Source organism: Hyperolius riggenbachi, chromosome 11, assembly GCF_040937935.1.
Source record: "Hyperolius riggenbachi isolate aHypRig1 chromosome 11, aHypRig1.pri, whole genome shotgun sequence".
In the NCBI taxonomy this organism is placed as follows: Eukaryota; Metazoa; Chordata; class Amphibia; order Anura; family Hyperoliidae; genus Hyperolius; species Hyperolius riggenbachi.
The window spans coordinates 170926818-170935958 of NC_090656.1; the positions used below are offsets into that span (position 1 = coordinate 170926818).

General features: G+C 47.7%; 1 pseudogene; it reads right to left on the minus strand.

The window, feature by feature from the left end:
• Positions 1 to 934: 934 nt before the first annotated feature.
• On the minus strand, positions 935 to 1061 carry LOC137539338 (U2 spliceosomal RNA; annotated as a pseudogene).
• Positions 1062 to 9141: the final 8080 nt, after the last annotated feature.

Consider the following 9141-nt stretch of genomic DNA (forward strand, 5'->3'; position numbering starts at 1 on the left):
GGATTACCAGGAGAAATGGGCAAATTAAATGTGTGTGTTTTATCTAGAATAGCATTGTTTATTTTAAAACTCTAGGGGATTAAATTGGAGAAAAGGTGTATTTTGTTCATTTTTTCCTCATTTTTCCCTTTAACATGCATAGAAAATAAAGTAATTACTGAAAATAAATATCACCACCAAAAAGCCAAGATGGAAGGGGGAAAAACCAAGGTACACATCATTTAGATGTGATGAGTAGGGATAAAGTTATTGGCGAATGAAAGGGAGGAGCGCTGAAATGTAAAAATTGCTTGGATTTTTTTTTTTTTTTTTTTTTTTTAGCTTGTCTTGGCTCCTGTTGCATGCAACAGGAGTCCCGGTCAGCAAGGCTATTAGCCCCGTGCACGGAAAAAGCGTGAGTGCCCTAAAGCACCCCCACAAAACGTGCACGAGTAGCCACGGGCCCCACAATACAGCAGGGCCCTTCCGGTTGTTCCCCGAAGGGAACCTTCCCCCTTTGCCATCGGCTCAGGGGGTGGCATCCTCCAACACCCGAGGGGTTGGAGGATCCTGTAGTCCTCCGAGGAGGACCCCTACTGCGCCCAGTGGTTACCCAAAGGGCCTGGCCATGTGGCATCCCACATGGTCCGGGTGGCTCCCCCGAGAGGGAGCCGGGTGGGAACCGAAGTCCCCTGGGAACCGAAGTCCCCGGTGCCAGCAAGCTGGCCCCGACCTTGCGGCCGGAGTGATAAAAATTCCGCACTCTCCCTAGCCAAAAGGCCGGGGAGCTACGTTAGTTGGCGATGCATATGGGCAGTACAGACCAAAGCACCCTACTTCCGCCTGAGATCTGCCACATCTCAGGTTTTTTCAGGTGCACCTGGAGCGCCACTTCCAGGGGTAGTACGCCTAAGCAAAGCCCTCAGCCATTCAGCCTCGACCATGGTATAGATCCATTCAATCAACTCCTGGGAATTACGACCAGGAAGGGCACCCTGCCACAGTGCCATCCCTCCAGGTCCCCCCAAAAATTTCAAGAACAGATACTACACTTGATCTTAGCCAAAAGGCCGAGAAGCGATTGCTTGGATGCATAAGGTGAAAATACACTGAAGGCTTCAAGAGATTTTTTATGTGTGACATTTATTTGAAGACATTGGCCTTCATTCACAATAACTTGTGGTAATGAAATCCATTTAGAAAAATTACCGACATCAGTAACTACTGTTTTTACCCAAAAAGTAATGTCCGGCAAAAGAGAGTGCAGTAACATTGCATTAACAGTGAAGAAAAGTTTGTAAAATGCAGAATAAGTGCGTTAAATAATTTTTGAATGCACTTTTAACATGTTACCATGCTTTTATCACATTTGCATTTTTTTTCCACAGTCATTTTGAGCGGAAACGGAAAATATAGTGAATTTTAACATGGTCCTACCGTAGTCGGTAATTTACCAGCATATCGTTACCGAAGTGGTAAGTAAATGAGAATGAAGGACTTGCAGAAAAGTTGTGTGCTCTTAATCAAAAATGTATTATCAATATTACTTGATTTTAAAACCTGTATTAAACAGCTTGTGCAATGCTCGACCCAACAAACCGTACTTCCCATTTAAAACCTAGGGTCACTAGTGAGCTGCTTTTACACTAGGAGCTTGAGGCACTAAACCATGATAACTCATATCGCGGCCGTTTTCGCGTGCGTTTGCTCTTGATCACGCATTTAAGTGCGCAATCACAAATTTTCGCGTGAAAACTCGATTGAGCGCAAAAATTTGTGATCGCGCAAATGCACACAAAAACGGCAGAGATATGAGTTATCACGGTTTAGTGAATCAAGCCCTATGCTCTTACACCATAGTTATGGACATAAGTCAGGAAAATAAGCCACTGCAGGCCAATCTCCTGGCTTTATTTTAAAGTGCACTGTGTCTTACAGGCCTGAAAAGTCCTTTTTGTAACTTTCACCATGGATTTTATCTCTTCTTGTCTATTTTTACTTTTTCCTCTGATGTTGTTTATTTATTATTTATTTTATTATTTATTTATTGTATTTATAAAGCGCCAACATATTACGCAGCGCTGGACATAAGTTACAGACAATATTTAGGGGTGACATACAGCAATATGACAATACAGGAATACAAGAAAACCAGATCACACAGCACAGTATGAGTACCAGGTAATGCTTAGTCAGTCACTGGATGGAGCATGGAGATTAGGCAAGTTAGGTTCACTCAAATGCATAGCATGGGTTCACAGTAATGGAGGTGCATGATCAGGTAGGACACAAAAGGAGGAGGACCCTGCCCAAAGGCTTACAATCTAACCTATTTCACCAATGCTTCAAGGCTACTGTACATATTCCACCTGGAAAGTGCATGAATGGCCAATTCAATGTCCCACTTATGGTGTGTGCACTAAGTATGCTGTGCATAGAGTCCGCCTAGCATGCGTCCTTCTGGACACCTACTGTGAAAGTAATCACTCCCGTGTCCCTGCATACAGGATCAGACCGCCACTCCGTCCTCACTCACTCCGCTCCGGATGCAGAGGAGTTGTTCCATTGAGATTATACTCGTGTCTTTGCCGCTATCGCCTCTGCTTTGCCCCTGCTAGGGACTTATCCCTTGGCGCGGGCTTAGTCCTTCAATGCAGTCTATCATCACTAGTGACCCTGGGTTTTAAAGGGGAAGTACTGTTTTTTTGGGTCGAGTATTGCACAAGCTGTTTTTTTTTTTATCAACAAGTTTTTATTACATTTTCAAAGAGAAGATGATAAATGTAGTAGTATAAATCATACATGAATACAGACAATTTAATTTTCAGACATTTTTAAAAACAAAACACTTAACACGATGTGAGTAGTATATATATTAGAGTCCAATCTTCTTAGGATAACAAGATGTTTGAGCAACTTTCCCAAACACCAATTACAACCTACATTACTATCGAGTCTAACTCTCGATGTATATTGGTTACTACTATCTAAACAGAAAACTCCTAACTGCCATACAACGTAGGATAGTTGCTAACTGCATTGTACCTTTCAAGATTTAACATTGTAGGGTCCCAAGGTCTCCCAACAATGGTACCTGGGGTTACAGTTCGGGGAGGGGGGGCACCACCCTCAGAGGGGAAGGGGTGGTATTGGGAGGGGAAAGTGGATCCAGAAATGCCTTCTCTCTTGGGGTATCAAGATATACTTTGTCTTTTAAGAAATATCTAATAGTAGTTATTCTTTAGTCAAGGTGTCGAAGTGATCCAGTTAAAAGACCATTCGTCTAGGTGAGTATTTTGGTTGTTGCGGAGTTTAAAAGGTTTCTCCATCTGTAGGTTAAATTTAAGTATGTTTATTAGCTGGTTGATGCTAGGCCTGTCAGCTTGTTTCCAGTTGGAAACTATTAGCTGACGCGCAATACATAGAATATGTGTAGTGACTGACTAACTTCAGATTATTCGGCATTTGGTCTGAATCTATAGAGAATAAGGCCATTTTGGGGGATAATGTAAAGCTAATGCCCAGTTAGTGTGATTTCTACTTCATCCCAGAAGGGGCGTATCTTGGGACAATCCCATAAAAGATGAACTAAAGTTCCTGTATGGGAACACTGTCTTCAACAATATTGTGCAACGTTTGTAGAGAATTTAGAGAGCTTAACTGGAGTATAGTACCAGTGTGTGAGGATTTTCTGGACTGTCTCCATGTGTGAGGCACATCTTGAGTGTTTCTTAATATTTAAAATTGCTCTAGTTAGATCTGTCATGGTTACAGGGGTGTTTAAATCATATTCCCATGTTTGTAAGTATTTGTTGAGAATGGAGTTACTAGATTTGGTAATCCAAGAGTACCATAGAGCTATACCTTTCTTTCGTTAGGCGGGATTGGAAAGAAAGGTCCATAGAGCTGATGGGATTTGAGGAATATGCATGGACCTTTTTTTGTATGAGAGGGCTATTTGATAATAGCTGTATTGCTCTGATTCAGGGAGCTGCACAAGCTATTTAATACAGATTTTAAATCAAGTAATATTTATTATACATTTTTGATAATTTTGCATTACTCAGGAATTTTGTGATTTTTTTTGAAAGTATCAGGATTGTTTAAACTATCATTTTTTCCAGTCCTGTGCCGCATGTTCCCATCATAGAATATCACAGAACACTCTCTTTAAAGGCTGCATGCAAGTAAAGGACAGTGCTAAAAAAGTTAAAGCAAACTTAGCACTTGTGACCATTTTCACAATTTAGCCCCACCCCTTAAAGGGACCCTGAGCAGGACCCTAAAATTGGTAAATTAACTTACCCGGAGCTTTCTCTAGTCGGTAAAGTCCCTTGGCGTCCTCTGGGCTCCCTCTGTTCTGCCCCCGATGGCTCTGTTAGAGCGGTGACTTCAGCCAAAAGTCATGCGCAACTGCGCCGTAAGTGTTCTATGCACGTGCAGTTCTCTAAAGAATGAACTGTGCGTGTGCAGAATGCTTACAGCAACAGGCGTGCAAGCGAGACGGGCACGTGGAGGTGCCGCCCATGCGCAGTTGTGCATAATTTCTGGCTGATATTGCCACTGTAACGGAGCCACCGGGGTCAGAACGGTGGGAGCCCAGAGGACGCCGAGGGACTTCACCTACTACAAGGGGCTGGAGGAATCCCCGGGTAAGTTAAAATTTTAGGGTTCTGCTCAGGGTTCCTTTAACTGGGCTGTTTACTCCACCTCCTGTCATCCAAATAATCTGAGTGGTTTTTTTTTTACCTCCCAGTGGGTCCCAGTCCTGAAGCTCCTTGCAAACTAAAATCTGCCAAAATTCAAGAGCGTCTATTTCAGTTTTTCTTTCATATAAAAATTTTAATACAGTTTACCGTATATCCTATATAATAATTTACAAGTGTCCCTGCGTCCTGTCCGTGTGTCAGTGCTTTTGCGCTACTGCGCATGTCAAGCACTGACAGCCGTTGGGACAGGACGCAGGGCGAACAGGTGGCGCGTGCGCGCATTGACTGGCAGCAGTGGCGGCGTGACGAGACCTAGAGCCCATTTTTAAACGGGCTTAGGTCAACTAGTATTAATACAATCATTTATTTGATGGTTGACGTCATGCTTTATGGACAATTTTGTCATGACAAAATTCTTGTTCAAAAAGCAGCATCAGAAGCTATTTGCTGATGATCACTGCAACCATAGCATTAAGGCCTGTAATGCTGGTCAGGGATCAAAAATGAATCCCTAAGGGCCCTTTCAAGATCCACCCCTTCTTAACCCTGGACACGACCAAGCTGCTTATCCATGCCCTCATCATCTCCCGCCTTGATTACTGTAACTCCCTCCTTCCTGGCCTCACCTTGAAACACACTGCCCCCCTTCAATCAATTATGAACGCGGCTGCAAGACTCCATTTCCCCTTTGTAAATCCCTGCACTGACTTCCAGGGGCGTTACTAGGTTCCTGGGAGATCCGGGGCCCCCCTGGGCACCAAGAGGGAATGATTGTGCGGCGTGTGTATCATACTGCGGCAAACAATGGGCGTGGTCAAAGGCAGGGCCAAATGTACATGAACATAGCGGTCGTGTAACTTAAATATATTCAAGGCAGTATTTCACATAAATAAGCCCCCACATGGCTTCTGTCTTGTCTTTGGCTGCCTGGCTGGCTGGCTGGCCTGTGTGCTGTACTCAGCTGGCAGTTATGCTGGGCTTGCTGGTGGTGATGCTGGGCTGCCTGGCTGGTGGTGATGCTATGCTATGCTGTGCTGGCCTGGCTGGCAGTGAGGCTGTGCCAGCCTGACTGGCGGTAATGCTGAGCCAGCCTGGCTTTGCTGGGTGCTGGGCCTGGGGCTTTGCTGGGCAATTTGCTGGGGTGAGGGCTTTGCGGGGCTGGGAGCATTTTTGGGCACTTTGCTGGGCTGGGGGCTTTACTAGGCTTTGCTGAGCTTTATTGGGCTGTACGCTTTGCTGGGCTGGGGCTTTGCTAAGCTTGGAGGTTTGCTTTGCTGGGGGCTGGGGGCTTTGCTTTTCTGGGGTGGTGGCTTTGCTTTGCTGGGGGCTTTGCTAGGCTGGGGCCCCGGGTCTTTGCTTTGCCAGGGGCTTTGTTTTTCTGGGCTTTGCTTTGCTGAGGCCCAGGGTCTTTGCTTTGCTGGGAGCTTTGCTTTCTTGGGCCCAGGAGCTTTGCTAGGCTGGTGCCCGGGGGCTTCGCTTTGCTGGGGGCTCCGCTTTGCTGGTCTGGGTTGGGGGCTTTGCTGGGCAGGAAGGCTAGGGCAGAGCAGGACATACATGCAGAAAGTGACGTCACTTCCGCATGTGTTTGTCCTACTCTGTCTTCCCCAGTCGCCGTGATCTGAGGTCTGATAGCGGGAGTCGGCACACTGCAGGGGGGCGGGAGGGAGACTCATGGGGGCCGGCTATAATGGATCAGGGGCCCCATGGTAACAGGTTCGGGGCCGCTGCCCCGTATTAAACGCCCTAGCGACGCGCCTGCCTCCCTATCTGATTCAGGATAAATTTCAAGATTCTATGCCTAGCGTATAAATCTGTGCACAAAACCTGCCCTACCTACATCTTGGAGCTTGTTCACAGGTATACACCAGGTCGTCCCCTCCTCAGCCCTACCTAGTGATCCCCCCCCTCCCCCTCCCTTGGATTGTAAGCCTCTGGCAGGGTCCTCCCTTCCCTAGTGTAATCTACAGGATCATGTGCTCCTTTACTATGACAGCCTGTACTTGTATTACCGGGCCTACCTAACCAGCCCATAATCGCATGATCATGTATCTTGTACCGTTTGCCTTGTAAAACTTTGTTCTATGTTGTGTAACCTTGTTATGTCTGTCATCCTTGTATCATTGTATATATTTATTGTCCAGCGCTGCGTAATATGTTGGTGCTTTATAACTACAAAAAAAATTATAATAATAATACTTACCGTGTTGCATCATGGTAGTCTTCTCCAGCTGCAGCTCGTTACGGGGCCATTACTGTCTATGAGACAGGCCACAGTTCCAGTGGTGCAATGCGGCACAATGGAAGTGGTCTGGCTGATGCGGAAGCTGCAGTGCTTTGCAAGTGGTGCGCTCAGTACTGGGCGGAGCAGGACTCTATGGAAGTCAATGACACCTCAAACAATCTTTATATTGTTGTGGTAGTGGTGCGCATATTGCAAAAGTCATGTGATGCAGTTCCTGTCTGGAAGTGTGCATGTGACTGTTAAGTCAGACGTTGCTGACATCACACATTTGCATGTTGGAGGGGTCACGCTGATTTCCCTGCCGGTGCAATCTGATGTAGGTAATGATGGCAATGGCATAGGCAAGTTTAAAGGGGAATTACTGGTGTCCAGAATTCCCCCCCTCAGACCCAGGCTAGTGCAGTGTCTTCTGTAAAGGCACAAGTTGAGACGCCAAAATGTCTGGAGGCATCCTGCATCTTACAGCAATATGCTATTTTCTGCACAATGTACTGCCCCGCACCCTTTTTCCCCAGCTAGAGTTGACTTTGGATGTAGAAGCAGCATGTTTACAGAGCATGGAGCCTCTCTGGGGAGCTCATGGGCGCCCGCAGAAAATTTTCCGGTGGGGGGGGGGCGCGCCGCGCCATAAAATGGGCATGGCCATGGATCAGGATGTGGGTGTAGTCCTGGGTGGAGCCAAATTTACATGAACTTAGCAATGGTGGGACAATAGACTAGTACTATAGTAAGAATTAGATTGCGAGCGCCTCCGACACAGGTGCCCCCCAGTTTAGTGACAGGGACTCCCAGTTCAGTTCAGGTAGTGACAGGTGCCCCTAGTTTAGGTAACGACAGGAGTCCCCCAGTTCAGTTCAGGTAGTGACAGGGACCCCCAGTTTAGGTAGTGACAGGGACCCCCAGTTCAGTTCAGGTAGTGACAGGGACCCCCAGTTTAGGAAGTGACAGGTGCCCCTCAGTTCAGGTAGTGACAGGAGCCCCCCAGTTTCGGTAGTGACAGGGACCCCCAGTTCAGGTCAGGTAGTGACAGGGACACCCCAGTTTAGGTAGTGACAGGGACCCCCAGTTCAGTTCAGGTAGTGACAGGGACCCCCAGTTCAGTTCAGGTAGTGACAGGGACCCCCAGTTTAGGTAGTGACAGGTGCCCCTTAGTTCAGGTAGTGACAGGAGCCCCCCAGTTAAGGTAGTGACAGGGACCCCCAGTTTAGGTCAGGTAGTGACAGGGACACCCCAGTTTAGGTAGTGACAGGGATCCCCAGTTCAGTTCAGGTAGTGACGGGCCCCCAGTTTAGGTAGTGACAGGAGCCCCCCAGTTCAGTTCAGGTAGTGACAGGGACCCCCAGTTTAGTTCAGGTAGTGACAGGGACCCACAGTTCAGGTAGCGACAGGGACCACAGTCCTGTTCAGGTAGTGACAGGGACCCCCAGTTTAGGTAGTGACAGGGACCCCCAGTTCAGTTCAAGTAGTGACAGGAACCCCCAGTTCAGTTCAGGTACTGACAGGGACCCCCAGTTTAGGTAGTGACAGGTGCCCCTCAGTTCAAGTAGTGACAGGAGTCCTCCAGTTTAGGTAGTGAAAGGGACCCCCAGTTTAGGTAGTGAAAGGGACCCCCAGTTCAGGTAGTGAAAGGGACCCCCAGTTCAGGTAGTGTAAGGGACCCCCAGTTCAGGTAGTGAAAGGGAACCCCAGTTCAGTACAGGTAGTGAAAGGGAACCCCAGTTCAGTACAGGTAGTGAAAGGGAACCCCAGTTCAGGTAGTGACAGTGACCCCCAGTTCAGGTCAGGTAGTGACAGGGACCCCCAGTTCAGGTAGTGACAGGGCCCCCCAGCTTAGGTAGTGACAGGGACCTCCAGTTCAGGTAGTGAAAGGTGCCCCTCAGTTTAGGTAGTGAAAGGGACCCCCAGTTCAGGCAGTGACAGGGACCCCCCAGTGTATGTAATGACAGGGACCCCCCAGTTTAGGTAGTGACAGGAGCCCCCCAGTGTATGTAGTGACAAGTGCCCCCCCCCCCCGTTCAGTTAGTGACAGGGACCCCCAGTGTATGTAGTGGCAGGGGCCCCCCAGTTTAGGTAGTGACAGGAGCCCCCCAGTGTATGTAGTGACAGGTGCCCCCCTCACCTTAGTGACAGCAGCAGCCAGAGCCCAGGGAGTCAAACCTCAGAATCAGCAAGCGACCAGTCAGCCAGTGAGAGTGGGCGCACGGTACTCTA